General features: G+C 41.1%; 1 non-coding gene across 1 annotated transcript; it reads right to left on the bottom strand.

The window, feature by feature from the left end:
- Nucleotides 1-625: 625 nt before the first annotated feature.
- LOC112725547 (small nucleolar RNA R71) lies at nt 626-733 on the bottom strand. Its single transcript, XR_003164649.1, has one exon. It is a non-coding gene; the product is annotated as a small nucleolar RNA R71 (small nucleolar RNA).
- Between the last annotated feature and the right edge of the window lie 14,592 nt (nt 734-15,325).

The raw sequence follows: 15,325 nt of genomic DNA, 5'->3' as shown, positions 1-15,325 counted from the left end.
CCTTCTCTTCCACTCACAAAGGGATCCCTATACTGTGGTATAAAGGATCTCTATTATTATTATCATTTTTCTGTCCATTCTTCCTTGTCATATGAGCAGGAGCAAGGATAAGAACATTCTTGTGGAAGCAGATCCAGAACCTGAAAGGACTCTGAAGAGAAAATTAAGAGAAGCTAAAATACAACAATCCAGAGATAACCTTTCAGAAATTTTCGAACAGGCAGAGGAGATGGCAGCCGAAAATAATAATAATGCAAGGAGGATGCTTGGTGACTTTACTGCACCTAATTCCAATTTACATGGAAGAAGCATCTCCATTCCTGCCATTGGAGCAAACAACTTTGAGCTGAAACCTCAATTAGTTTCTCTGATGCAGCAGAACTGCAAGTTTTATGGACTTCCATCTGAAGATCCTTTTCAGTTCTTAACTGAATTCTTGCAGATATGTGATACTGTTAAGACTAATGGAGTAGATCCTGAAGTCTACAGGCTCATGCTTTTCCCTTTTACTGTAAGAGACAGAGCTAGATTATGGTTGGATTCTCAACCTAAAGACAGCCTGAACTCTTGGGATAAGCTGGTCACGGCTTTCTTAGCCAAGTACTTTCCTCCTCAAAAGCTGAGCAAGCTTAGAGCTGATGTTCAAACCTTCAGACAGAAAGAAGGTGAATCTCTCTATGAAGCTTGGGAAAGATACAAACAGTTGACCAAAAAGTGTCCTTCTGACATGCTTTCAGAATGGACCATCCTGGATATATTCTATGATGGTTTATCTGAGCTATCAAAGATGTCACTGGACACTTCTGCAGGTGGATCCATTCACCTAAAGAAAACGCCTGCAGAAGCTCAAGAACTCATTGACATGGTTGCTAATAACCAGTTCATGTACACTTCTGAAAGGAATCCTGTAATCAATGAGACGCCTATGAAGAAGGGAGTTCTTGAGGTTGATACTCTGAATGCCATATTGGCTCAGAACAAAATATTGACTCAGCAAGTCAATATGATTTCTCAGAGTCTGCATGGAATGCAAGCTGCATCCAACAGTACTCAAGAGGCATCTTCTGAAGAGGAAGCCTATGATCCTGAGAACCCTGCAATAGCAGAGGTAAATTATTTAGGTGAACCTTATGGAAACACCTATAACTCAACATGGAGAAATCATCCAAATTTCTCATGGAAGGATCAAAAGCCCCAACAAGGCTTTAATAATGGTGGAAGAAACAGGTTTAGCAATAGCAAGCCTTTTCCATCATCAACTCAGCAACAGACAGAGAACTCTGAACAAAATGCTTCTAATTTAGCAAATCTAGTCTCTGATCTATCTAAGGCCACTGTAAGTTTCATGAATGAAACAAGGTCTTCCATTAGAAATCTGGAAGCACAAGTGGGCCAGCTGAGTAAAAGGATCACTGAAATCCCTCCTAGTACTCTCCCAAGCAATACAGAAGAGAACCCAAAAGGAGAGTGCAAGGCCATTGACATAAGCGCCATGGCCGAACCTGTGAGGAGAGGAGAGGACGTGAATCCCAAGGAGGAAGACCTCCTGGGACGTCCAGTGATCAATAAGGAGCTTCCCTCTGGGGAACCAAAGGACTCTGAGGCTCATCTAGAGACCATAAAGCTTCCATTGAACCTCCTTATGCCCTTCATGAGCTCTGATGAGTATTCCTCTTCTGAAGAGAATGAGGATGTTACTGAAGAGCAAACTGCCAAGTTTCTTGGTGCAATCATGAAGCTAAATGCCAAATTATTTGGCATTGATGCTTGGGAAGTTGAACCTCCCTTGTTCATCAATGAACTAAGTGATCTGGATCAACTAACATTGCCTCAGAAGAGACAGGATCCTGGAAAGTTCATAATACCCTGCACCATAGGCACCATGATCTTTAAAGCTCTGTGTGACCTTGGTTCAGGGATAAACCTCATGCCCCTCTCTGTAATAGAGAAACTGGGAATCTATGGGGTGCAAGCTGCTAAAATCTCACTAGAGATGGCAGACAGCTCAAGAAGACAGGCTTATGGACAAGTAGAAAATGTATTAGTAAAGGTTGAAGGCCTTTACATACCTACTGATTTCATAGTCCTGGATACTGGAAAGGAAGAGGATGAATCCATCATCCTAGGAAGACCTTTCCTGGCCACAGCAAGAGCTGTGATTGATGTTGACAGAGGTGAAATAGTCCTTCAATGGAATGAGAACTCCCTTGTATTCAAAACTCAAGGATCTCCCTCTGCAACCATGGAGAGGAAGCTTGAAAAGCTTCTTTCAAAGCAGAGTCAACCAGAGCCCCCACAGTCAAACTCTAAGTTTGGTGTTGGGAGGCCACAACCAAACTCTAAGTTTGGTGTTGAACTCCCATATCCAAACTCTAAGTTTGGTGTTGGAGAGTTTCAACAAAGCTCTGCACATCTGTGAGGCCCCATGAGAGCCCACTGTCAAGCTATTGACATTAAAGAAGCGCTCGTTGGGAGGCAACCCAATGTTTATCTAATTCTTATTTTTATTGTTTTTCATGTTTTCTTAGGTTCATGATCATGTGGAGTCACAAAATAAATATAAAAATTGAAAACGGAATCAAAAACAGCAGAAGAAAAATCACACCCTGGAGGAAGCATCTGCCTGGCGTTCAACGCCAGAACAGAGCATGGTTCTGGCGCTGAACGCCCAAATGGGCAGCATCCTGGCGCTGAACGCCCAGAACAAGAATGGTTCTGGCGTTCAACGCCAGAAATGGCACACAAATGGGCGTTGAACGCCCAAAATGGCCACCAACCTGGCGCTGAACGCCCAGAGTTGGGTACAAAGGCATTTTTACATGCCTAATGGGTGCATGGATGTAAATCCTTGAACACCTCAGGATCTGTGGACCCCACAGGATCCACTCAGGATCTGTGGACCCCACAGGATCTCCACCTACCTCCACTCACTTCTTCTCACCACTCTCTTTTACACAACCCCATAAACACTCTTCCCTAAAAACCCCTCACCAATCACCTCAATCTCTCTTCCCCATTAAACCTTCACCACTCACATCCATCCACTCTTCCCCATAAACCTACCTCATAAACCCCACCTACCTTCAAAATTCAAAACCAATTTCCCACCCAAACCCACCCATATGGCCGAACCTTTACCCCCCCTCCCTTCCCTATATAAAGACCTCCATTCTTCATCAAATTCACACAACACACCCCTCTATACCCTTCTTGGCCGAAACCACATCTCCCTCTCCCTCTCCATATTTCTTCTTCTTCTTCTTCTATTCTTTTGTTTATTGCTCGAGGGCGAGCAATATTCTAAGTTTGGTGTGGTAAAAGCATAGCTTTTTTGTTTTTCCATTACCATTGATGGCATCTAAGACCGGAGAATCCTCTAGAAGAGGGAAAGGGAAGACAAAAGCTTCCATATCCGAGTCATGGGAGATGGAAAGGTTCATCTCCAAAGCCCATCAAGACCACTTCTATGATGTTGTGGCCAAGAAGAAGGTGATCCCTGAGGTCCCTTTTAAACTCAAAAGAAATGAGTATCCGGAGATCCGACATGAAATTCAAAAAAGAGGTTGGGAAGTTCTAACAAATCCCATCCAACAAGTCGGCATCCTAATGATCAAAGTAATAACCCGGATCCAAAGAACTATGTTACAATGGTTCGGGGGAAATACTTAGATTTTAGTCCGGAGAATGTGAGGTTGGCGTTCAACTTGCCATACATGGAAGAGAACGCACGCCCCTACACAAGGAGAGTCAACTTTGATCAAAGGTTGGACCAAGTCCTTATGGACATATGTGTAGAAGGAGCTCAATGGAAGATTGACTCCAAAGGCAAGCCGGTTCAACTAAGAAGATTGGACCTCAAGCCTATAGCTAGAGGATGGTTGGAGTTTATTCAATGCTCAATCATTCCCACTAGCAACCGGTCTGAAGTTACTATAGACCGGGCCATCATGATCCATAGCATCATGATTGGAGAAGAGGTGGAAGTTCATGAGATTATACCTCAAGAACTCTACAAGGTGGCTGACAAGTCCTCCACCATGGCAAGGTTAGCCTTTCCTCACCTCATCTGCCACCTATGCAATTCAGCTGGGATTGACATAGAGGGAGATATCCTCATCAAAGAGGACAAGCCCATCACTAAGAAAAAGATGGAGCAAGCAAGAGAGCCCAGTCATGGAGCTCAAGAGGCGTATGAAGCTCATCACCATGAGATTCCGGAAATGCCTCAAATGCACTTTCCTCCACAAAACTATTGGGAGCAAATCAACACCTCCCTAGGAGAATTGAGTTCCAATACGGGACAACTAAGGGTTGAACATCAAGAGCACTCCATCATGCTTCATGAAATAAGAGAAGATCAAAAAGCAATGAGGGAGGAGCAACAAAGACAAGGAAGAGACATAGAAGAGCTCAAGGACATCATTGGTTCCTCAAGAAGGAAACGCCACCATCACTAAGGTGGATTCATTCCTTGTTCTTGCTTTCTCTGTTTTTCGTTTTCTGTATTATGTGCTTATCTATGTTTGTGTCTTCATTACATGATCATTAGTAGTAGTAACTATGTCTTAAGTTTATAAATGTCCTATGAATCCATCACCTCTCTTAAATAAAAACTGTTTTAATTCAAAAGAACAAGAAGTACATGAGTTTCGAATTTATCCTTGAACTTAGCCTAATTATATTGATGTGGTGACAATGCTTCTTGTTTTCTGAATGTATGCTTGAACAGTGCATATGTCTTTTGAAGTTGTTGTTTAAGAATGTTAAATATGTTGGCTCTTGAAAGAATGATGACTAGGAGACATGTTATTCGATAATCTGAAAAATCATAAAAATGATTCTTGAAGCAAGAAAAAGCAGCAAAGAACAAAGCTTGCAGAAAAAAAAAAGGGGGGCAAAAAAAAAGAATAGAAAAAAAATATAGAAAGAAAAAGAAAAAGCAAGCAGAAAAAGCCAATAACCCTTAAAACCAAAAGGCAAGGGGCAAATAAAAAGGATCCCAAGGCTTTGAGTATCAGTGGATAGGAGGGCCTAAAGGAATAAAATCCTGGTCTAAGCGGCTAAACTAAGCTGTCCCTAACCATGTGCTTGTGGCGTGTAGGTGTCAAGTGAAAACTTGAGACTGAGCGGTTAAAGTCAAGGTCCAAAGCAAACAAAGAGTGTGCTTAAGAACCCTGGACACCTCTAATTGGGGACTTTAGCAAAGCTGAGTCACAATCTGAAAAGGTTCACCCAATTATGTGTCTGTGGCATTTATGTATCCGGTGGTAATACTGGAAAACAAAGTGCTTAGGGCCACGGCCAAGACTCATAAAGAAGCTGTGTTCAAGAATCATCATACTGAACTAGGAGAATCAATAACACTATCTGAACTCTGAGTTCCTATAGATGCCAATCATTCTGAACCCCAATGGATAAAATGAGATGCCAAAACTATTCAAGAGGCAAAAAGCTATAAGTCCTGCTCATTTGATTGAAGCTATGTTTCATTGATAGTTTGGAATTTATAGTATATTCTCTTCTTTTTATCCTATTTGATTTTCAGTTGCTTGGGGACAAGCAACAATTTAAGTTTGGTGTTGTGATGAGCGGATAATTTATACGCTTTTTGACAGTGTTTTTAGTATGTTTTTAGTAGGATCTAGTTACTTTTAGGGATGTTTTCCTTAGTTTTTATGTTAAATTCACATTTCTGGACTTTACTATGAGTTTGTGTGTTTTTCTATAATTTCAGGTATTTTCTGGCTGAAATTGAGGGACTTGAGCAGAAATCAGATTCAGAGGTTGAAAAAGGACTGCTGATGCTGTTGGATTCTGACCTCCCTGCACTCAAAGTGGAATTTCTGGAGCTACAGAACTCGAAATGGCGCGCTTCCAATTGCGATGGAAAGTAGACATCCAGGGCTTTCCAGCAATTGACGACGTAAACTGACGTTCAACGCCAGCCTTCTGCCCAAATCTGGCGTCCAGCGCCAGAAAAGGATCCAAAACCAGAGTTGAACGCCCAAACTGGCACAAATATTGGCGTTCAACTCCACAAATGGCCTCTGCACGTGCAACACTTAGGCTCAGCCCAAACACACACCAAGTGGGCCCCGGAAGTGGATTTATTCATCAATTACTTACTCATGTAAACCCTAGTGACTAGTTTATTATAAATAGGACCTCTTACTATTGTATTAGACGTCTTTTTGACCATCTTTGGATCATCTTAGGATCTTAGGATCATCTTTGAACGCATTGTTCTTAGATCAAGGGGGCTGGCCATCTCGGCCATGCCTGGACCTTCACTTATGTATTTTCATACGGTAGAGTTTCTACACTCCATAGATTAAGGTGTGGAGCTCTGCTGTTCCTCATTAATGCAAAGTACTACTATTTTCTATTCAATTCTTCTTATTTCTCTTCTAAGATATCCATTCGCACCCAAGAACGTGATGAAGGTGATGATTATGTGTGACGCTCATCATCCTTCTCCTTTATGAACGCGTGCCTGACAAACACTTCTGTTCTACATGAAATAAGCTAGAATGAGTATCTCTTAGATCTCCTAACCAGAATCTTCGTGGCGTAAGCTAGAATGATGGCGGCATTCAAGAGAATCCGGAAGGTCTAAACCTTGTCTGTGGTATTCTGAGTAGGATTCAATGATTGAATGACTGTGACGAGCTTCAAACTCGCGATTGTTGGGCGTTAGTGACAGACGCAAAAGGAGGGTGAATCCTATTCCAGCATGATCGGGAACCGACAGATGAATAGCCGTGCCGTGACAGGGTGCGTGAGCATATTATTCACTGAGAGGAGGGGATGTAGCCACTGACAACGGTGATGCCCTTGCATACAGCCAGCCATGGAAAGGAGTGAGACTGATTGGATGAAGATAGCAGGAAAGCAGAGGTTCAGAGGAACGAAAAGCATCTCCATTCGCTTATCTGAAATTCCTACCAATGATTTACATAAGTATCTCTATCCCTGTTTTATTATATAATATTCGAAAACTCCATGATTATTTTATATCCGCCTGACTGAGATTTACAAGGTGACCATAGCTTGCTTCATACCAACAATCTCTGTGGGATTCGACCCTTACTCACGTAAGGTATTACTTGGACGACCCAGTGCACTTGCTGGTTAGTTGTATCGAAGTTGTGACAATTATGTATTGAGATCAGAGCACCAAGCTTTGGAGCCACTACCAGGATTTGTTCGAGCCTGGAGATCATAATTTCGTGCACCAGAGTTCTAACTCTGTGATAACCTTTATTATTAGGAATATATTTTAAGAGTCATTTATTTTTCTGTTTTTAATTTTCTGTCTTCTATTATTATTTATTTGCTCTTATATTTATTTTTGAGTCTTATTTTCATTCCATGATTAATAAAATTTAAAGTTTATGTCTTAAAGTTATGAATGTCCTATGAATCCATCACCTTTCTTAAAATAAAAAATGTTTTCTGAAAAAGAAAAAGAAGTACGTGAATTTTGAATTTTAAAACAGTTTAATTATTTTGATGTGGTGGCAATGCTTTTTGTTTTTCTGAATGAATGCTTGAACAATGCATATTTTTGAATTTTTTGTTTATGAATGTTAAAATTATTGGCTCTTGAAAGAATAATGGAAAAGGAGAAATGTTATTGATAATCTGAAAAATCATAAAAATGATTCTTGAAGCAAGAAAAAGCAGTGAATACAAAGCTTGCGAAAAAAAAAAGAGAAAGAAAAAGAAAAAGCAAGCAGAAAAAGCCAATAGCCCTTTAAACCAAAAGACAAGGGTAAAATAAAAAGGATCCAAGGCTTTGAGCATCAGTGGATAGGAGGGCCTACATGAATAAAATCCTGGCCTAAGCGGCTAAACCAAGCTGTCCCTAACCATGTGCTTGTGGCGTAAAGGTGTCAAGTAAGAAGCTTGAGACTGAGCGGTTAAAGTCATGGTCCAAAGCAAAAAGTGTAACACCCTACCATACAGAGTCTTATGCTTAAGTCATAATTCAGAGATGGCAAGGTATTACGACCTCTAAAACAAAAATTTAGTACGTATAGTAGTATGAATGATTGATTATAACTAGGAGCCTTATAGAAAAAAGGGGTAAACAAAAACCATAACTCGAAACGCAACACTCCGATCGATAACGTAACGAGCAAAGGATAAGCTAGTGCAAGATCATATATATAAAGAGTGTCAAAAACAGGAATATCAAGACTCAAAACCCGGTTGCGAAGATAACCGGTCCAAGCATAGTAATATATACATATAATAAAATAAGAAAAACCCCAAAGAAAACCCAAAGGGACACAAATACAGAAATCCAATCTCCAAAATCCCCTCTAGAAAGAGTCATCACAGTTGTATTATTTAATAGAGATAAAAATATCTAAACAAGATATATAACCCAAAACAGAGTCCTGAGAACAAAGGATCTTCGCTAAATCCAGAAGTCTCCAGCATGCCTCAACGAGAAGCATCGCGTCCTGCATCTGAAAACCACAAAATCCGCATGGGTGAGAACCAGAGGTCCCCAGCATGGTAACAGCTTCCACATATATAATACATAATAATAGAGGAAAGCCGAAGGCAATCCTAGAACTTCCTCCAGATAATATCAAAGCTTATAAACAAGCTAAACCGTAAGTGGCAACTGACTAAAGATCCTTCAATCTAACTAATACTTCCCTTTCCAATTCCTTCAGACCTCCCAACCACCAGCAGGAGTATAATATAGCAAACACAGTTATATCAGACAAGAGATTTACAAATAGGAACAGATAGGGCATTTAGACAATTAGCAGTCAAATAGGCAATCTCAAACAATTCATGTAGTATGCTTATGATGCATGCCTGTCCCTAGTGGCTGATGATATCATCTGTCGGTTATAGAGCCAACCCGACAAGTCCTGGTAGCTAACCATTGAACTGTCCCTCTGTCGTGCATCCCCAACTCGAGTTATACTCGTCATAAACTTGATCATAATCATGATCCATATCCATCACCTTCACTGGTGAATATTTATCCATCACCATCACTGGTGAATATTTACGGGGGCGAGCTCATCCGGGCCTTTCACAGTGCCCGGCCACACTTACGACATAGGGTCAAAAGAGCTTCGAGTCTCAACCTGGAGCACGTGGTGGCTAGTGGTGCACGAATTGTGAATCACACTTTTCACAACTCGTACCACTAACCAGCAAGTGCACTGGGTCGTCCAAGTAATACCTTACGTGAGTAAGGGTCGAATCCCATGGAGATTGTTGGTTTGAAGCAATCTATGGTTATCTTGTAAATCTTAGTCAGGAAGTCAATTATGTTTATCAATTGAATTGTGAGTAACCAGTAGAGCATAAATTAAAAGTTACTTGTTGTGCAGTAATGGAGAATATGTTGGAGTTTTGGAGATGCTTTGTCTTCTGAATCTCTGCTTTCCTCTGTCTTCTTGTTCACGCACGCACGTCCCCCTATGGCAAGCTGTGTGTTGGTGGATCACCGTTGTCAATGGCTACCTTCCATCCTTCCAGTGAAAACTACGCTCACGTGCTCTGTCACAGCACGGCTAATCACCGGTTGGTTCTTGATCCGGTTGGAATAGGATTTACTATCCTTTTGCGTCTGTCACTAACGCCCAGCCTTCAGGAGTTTGAAGCTCGTCACAGTCATTCAATCCTTGAATCCTACTCAGAATACCACAGACAAGGTTTAGACTTTCCGGATTCTCATGAATGCTGCCATCAGTTCTAGCTTATACCACGAAGATTCTGATTAAGGAATCTAAGAGATACTCATTCAATCGTATATAGAACGGAGGTGGTTGTCAGGCACGCGTTCATGGTTTGAGGAAGGTGATGAATGTCACGGATCATCACCTCCATCACAGTTAAGCGCGAATGAACATCTTAGATAGGAACAAGCGTGTTTGAGTGGAAAACAGAAATACTTGCATTAATTCATCGAGACACAGCAGAGCTCCTCACCCTCAACAATGGGGTTTAGAGACTCATGCCGTCAGAGAATACAAAGTTTAGATCTGAAATGTCATGAGATACAAAATAAGTCTCTAAAAGTTGTTTAAATACTAAACTAGTAGCCTAGGGTTACAAAATATGAGTGGACTATGATGGATGATGCAGAGGTCCACTTCTGGGGCCCACTTGGTGTGTGCTGGGGCTGAGATTTAAGTGAGTCACGTGCAGAGGCCATTTGTGGAGTTGAACACCAGTTTTTATGCCAGTTTGGGCGTTCAACTCCAGTTTTTGATCCTTTTCTGGCGCTGGACGCCAGAATTAGGCAGAGAACTGGCGTTGAATGCCAGTTTACGTCGTCTATCCTTGTGCAAATTATGGACTATTATATATTGCTGGAAAACCCTGGATGGCTACTTTCCAACGCAATTGGAAGCATGCCATTTCGAGTTCTGTAGCTCCAGAAAATCCAATTTGAGTGCAGGGAGGTCAGAATCCAACACCATTAGCAGTCCTTTTTCAGCCTGAATCAGATTTTTGCTCAGCTCCTTCAATTTCAGCCAGAAAAATACCTGAAATTATAGAAAAACACACAACTCATAGTAAAGTCCAGAAATATGAATTTTTCCTAAAAACTACTAGAAATAGACTAAAAACTAACTAAAACATACTCTAAACTATATGAAATTATCCCCAAAAAGCGTATAAAATATCCGCTCATCACAACACCAAACTTAAACTGTTGCTTGTCCTCAAGCAACTAGACAAATAAAATAGAAGACTAATAGGTTGAGAGGCAATAATATCTCAGAGTTTTTTGAATGAAGCTCAGATTCTACTTAGATGAGCGGGACTAGTAGCTTTTTGCTTCTGAACAGTTTTGGCATCTTACTTTATCCATTGAAGCTCAGAGTGATTGGCATCTATAGGAACTTAGAATTCAGATAATGTTATTGATTCTCTTAGTTTCAGTGTGATGATTCTTGAACACAGCTTCTTTATGAGTCTTGGCCGTGGCCCTAAGCACTTTGTTTTCCAGTATTACCACCGGATACATAAATGCCACAGACACATAATTGGGTGAACCTTTTCAGATTGTGACTCAGCTTTGCTAAAGTCCCCAATTAGAGGTGTCCAGAGTTCTTAAGCACACTCTTCTTTTTTTTTTTTTTTTTTTGCTTTGGACCTTGACTTTAACCGCTCAGTCTCAAGTTTTCACTTGACACCTTCACGCCACAAGCACATGGTTAGGGACAGCTTGGTTTAGCCGCTTAGACCAGGGTTTTATTCCTTTAGGCCCTCCTATCCACTGATGCTCAAAGCCTTGGGATCCCTTTTAATTGCCCTTGCCTTTTGGTTTTAAGGGTCATTGGCTTTTTCTGCTTGCTTTTTCTCTCTCTCTCTTTTTTTTTTTCTGCAAGCTTTGTTCTTTGCTGCTTTTTCTTGCTTCAAGAATCATTTTTATGATTTTTCAGATCATCAATAACATGTCTCATGTTCATCATTCTTTCAAGAGCCAACATATTTAACAGTCTTAAACAACAAATTCAAAAGACATATGCACTGTTCAAGCATTCATTCAGAAGACAGAAAGCATTGCCACCACATTTAACTAATTAGAATTTCTCTTATTAAAACTCGAAATTTTATTGCCTCTTATTCAAAAGATCTACTACTTTATTCATGTTTAATGATGATGAGAAAAATAAACTATAGCTTAATTGGAGATAAAATCAAAATAGATACTAATTACTACTATATGACTTCTAAGGTACTTTTATAAGGACACTGTCACAGAGTTAAGGCAGAAATTGGAAATTAACAACCTTTATTCTGGGGGTATGGGGGTTCCTCTGATCCTTGGGAGGCTTGGTATTACAGAAGACTTTTGGCGCTTCAGTTCCCTTAAGTCACGTCCCTGCTCTTCTTGTTCTTTAAGTATATGAGTCAGCATTTGACTGTGTTCCTTCTGTTGTTTTATTATTTGCTCCATAGCTTCCTGTATCTTGGTGACAGACGTCTCAAGATATTTCCAATATTCCACTTGAGGAATCTCTGGGAGGAATTCCTGTGCTCTCTTCTTGATATGCTCCTCCTGTGCTTGTTGTCTCTCCATTGATGCTTTGGTGATTGACTTTTCAATTAGGATATATTCAGTTATTCCCATCTTGACTCCAGCGTCCTTGCAGAGCAGAGAAATCACGCTTGGATAAGCCAACCTGGCCTCTCTTGAATTTTTGTTAGCAATCTTATAGAGCTCTGTTGAAATCAGCTGATGAACCTCCACTTCCTTTCCCATCATGATGCAATGAATCATCACTGCTCTTTTAACTGTGACTTCAGAACGGTTGCTGGTGGGCAACAGAGAATGCCCAATGAAGTCCAGCCATCCTCTGGCAACTGGTTTGAGATCCTCCCTCTTGAGTTGATTTGGGACGCCCTTTGTGTTGGTGGTCCACCTGGCTCCAGGGATACATATGTCCTCTAGAATCTTATCCAGGCCAATGTCTGCTTTCATCATCCTCCTGTTGAAGGAGTATGGATCATCCTTTAGCTGAGGTAGCTTTAATATCTCTCTGATCTTGTCAGGGGTGGTATGAACAATTTTTCCCCTGACCATGGTCCGAAATTCGTAGCAGGCAGTTCCAGATAGTCTTTACTTGTCAGTCTGCCACATATTAGCATAGAACTCCTGGACCATGTTCCTTCCTACTTTCGTTTCAGGATTAGCTAAGACTTCCCAGTTCCTGGTTCGAATTTGCCCCTGGATCTCCGGATATTCATCTTCTTTCAGATCGAATCTCACTTCCGGGATCACTGATCTCAGACCCATTACTTTAAGATAATGGTCTGAATGTTCTTTAGATAAGAACTTCCCTTGATTCCAAAGTGATTTTGGAACGCTCTCTTTCTTGCCTCTTGGAGTGGATTGTTTTCCTTTGAGAGCCATAATCTTAGTAGTGATCTCGGATAAACACACCAAACTTAGAGGTTTGCTTGTCCTCAAGCAAAAGAAAAGAAAGGAGAGGGATAGAAGGAGATTGAGTAGCACTTGTTGATGAAGGAGGGGGGAGGCCGAACCCAATTTAAAGGGGTGGGGGTGGGTTTTCGAAAAATTGGAAGAGATAAGATAAAAAGATTGAGTTGAAAAAGATAAGATAGAAGATAGAGTTTAATTTTGAAAAGATATGATAGATTTTTGAAAAAGATAACTCTGAATTTTGTAAAAGATAATATGGATATTTGAAAAAGATATGAATTAGTTGAAAAGATTTTTGAGTGAAAAAGATAGATTTGTTTTCAGGAAAGATTTTGAAAAGAGTTGGATTGAATTTGGAAAGATGGATTTTTAGAAATTAAGGATTTTAGAAATCAGGGTTCTTGATATGTTCATGTAAAAATCATGCATTGAAGCATAAAATTTGAAATTAAAATGGAAATACGTGTGGGATTACTGGATTTGGCTCCTCACTGTCCTCCTGGCGTTTGAACGCCCAAACACTGCCTGTTTTGGGCGTTCAGCGCCCAAATGCTGATCTCCTGGGCGTTCAGCGCCCAGTTGCTGCCATTCCTGGCGTTCAACGCCCAGTGGGTGGCCATTTCTGGCGTTGAACGCCCAATTGCTGCCATTACTGGCGTTCAGCGCCCAGTGGATGCCCATTTTGGGCGCTGAACGCCCAAAATGCCCCTTTACTGGCGTTTTCTTGCCATTGAGCTTCCAATCTCTGTTTTGTGTGCAAATTCCTTCTGTAACCCTGTAAACTTATGCAATTGATCTTTTACCTTAGTGTCAGTAAACTTTATATAAACAAATAAAAAAGAAAAATAGGGCAAAATGCTTAGAGGATTAGTGCCCCATGGCTGGGTTGCCTCCCAGAAAGCGCTTCTTTATTGTCTTTAGCTGGACCTTGCTGAGCTTTTAATCTAGCTTCAGCCTTGAGCATTCTTGCTCAATGTTGCCTTCAAGATAATGCTTGATTCTTTGTCCATTGACAATGAACTTCTTATCAGAATCAATATCTTGAAGCTCCACGTAACCATATGGTGACACACTTGTAATCACGTATGGTCCCCTCCACCGGGATTTCAGTTTCCCGGGGAATAGCCTGAGTCTAGAGTTAAACAACAGGACCTTCTGTCCTGGTTCAAAGATTCTAGATGACAGCTTTCTGTCATGCCATTTTTTTATTTTTCTTTATAAAGCTTGGCATTTTCGAAAGCTGTGGATCTGAATTCCTCTAGCTCATTTAGCTGGAGCAATCGTTTTTCTCCTGCTAATTTGGCATCAAAGTTTAGGAATCTGGTTGCCCAGTAGGCCTTATGTTCCAGTTCCACGGGCAAGTGGCATGCCTTACCATACACGAGTTGGTATGGAGAGGTCCCTATAGGGGTCTTGAATGCTGTTCTGTAAGCCCACAAAGCATCATCCAAGCTCCTTGCCCAATCCTTTCTACGGGTATTTACTGTCCATTCCAGGATTCTCTTTAATTCTCTGTTAGAGACTTCAGCTTGCCCATTGGTTTGTGGATGATATGGTGTGGCCACTTTGTGGCGAATTCCATACCTAACCATGGCAGAGTAAAGCTGTTTATTGCAGAAGTGAGTGCCCCCATCACTGATTAACACTCTAGGGACACCAAACCTGCTAAAGATATGTTTCTGGAGGAACTTCAGCACTGTTTTAGTATCATTAGTGGGCGTGGCAATAGCCTCAACCCATTTTGATACATAGTCAACTGCCACCAGAATATAAGTGTTTGAATATGATGGCGGAAAAGGTCCCATGAAGTCAATTCCCCATACGTCAAACAACTCAATTTCCAAGATTCCTTGTTGAGGCATGGCGTAACCATGAGGCAGATTACCAGCTCTTTGGCAACTGTCACAATTACGTACAAACTCTCGGGAATCTTTATAGAGTGTGGGCCAATAGAAGCCACATTGGAGGACCTTGGTGGCTGTTCGCTCACCTCCGAAATGGCCTCCATATTGAGATCCGTGGCAATGCCATAGGATCCTCTGTGCTTCCTCTCTGGGGACACACCTACGGATAATTCCGTCTGCACATCTCTTAAAGAGATAGGGTTCATCCCACAAGTAGTACTTTGCATCAGTGACTAATTTCTTCTTTTGTATTCTATTGTACTCCTTGGGTATGAACCGTGCAGCTTTATAGTTTGCAATATCGGCAAACCATGGTGCTTCCTGAATGGCAAATAGATGCTCATCAGGGAACGTCTCAGAGATCTCAAGAAAGGGGAGGGACGTCCCTTCCACTGGCTCTATCCGGGACAGATGATCAGCCACTTGGTTCTCTGTCCCTTTTCTGTCTCTTATTTCTATATCAAACTCTTGCAGAAGCAATACCCAT

Source organism: Arachis hypogaea, chromosome 11 (assembly GCF_003086295.3).
Source record: "Arachis hypogaea cultivar Tifrunner chromosome 11, arahy.Tifrunner.gnm2.J5K5, whole genome shotgun sequence".
In the NCBI taxonomy this organism is placed as follows: domain Eukaryota; kingdom Viridiplantae; phylum Streptophyta; class Magnoliopsida; order Fabales; family Fabaceae; genus Arachis; species Arachis hypogaea.
Note: the sequence above shows the minus strand (reverse complement) of the source record. Positions and strands in the feature narration are given on the sequence as shown.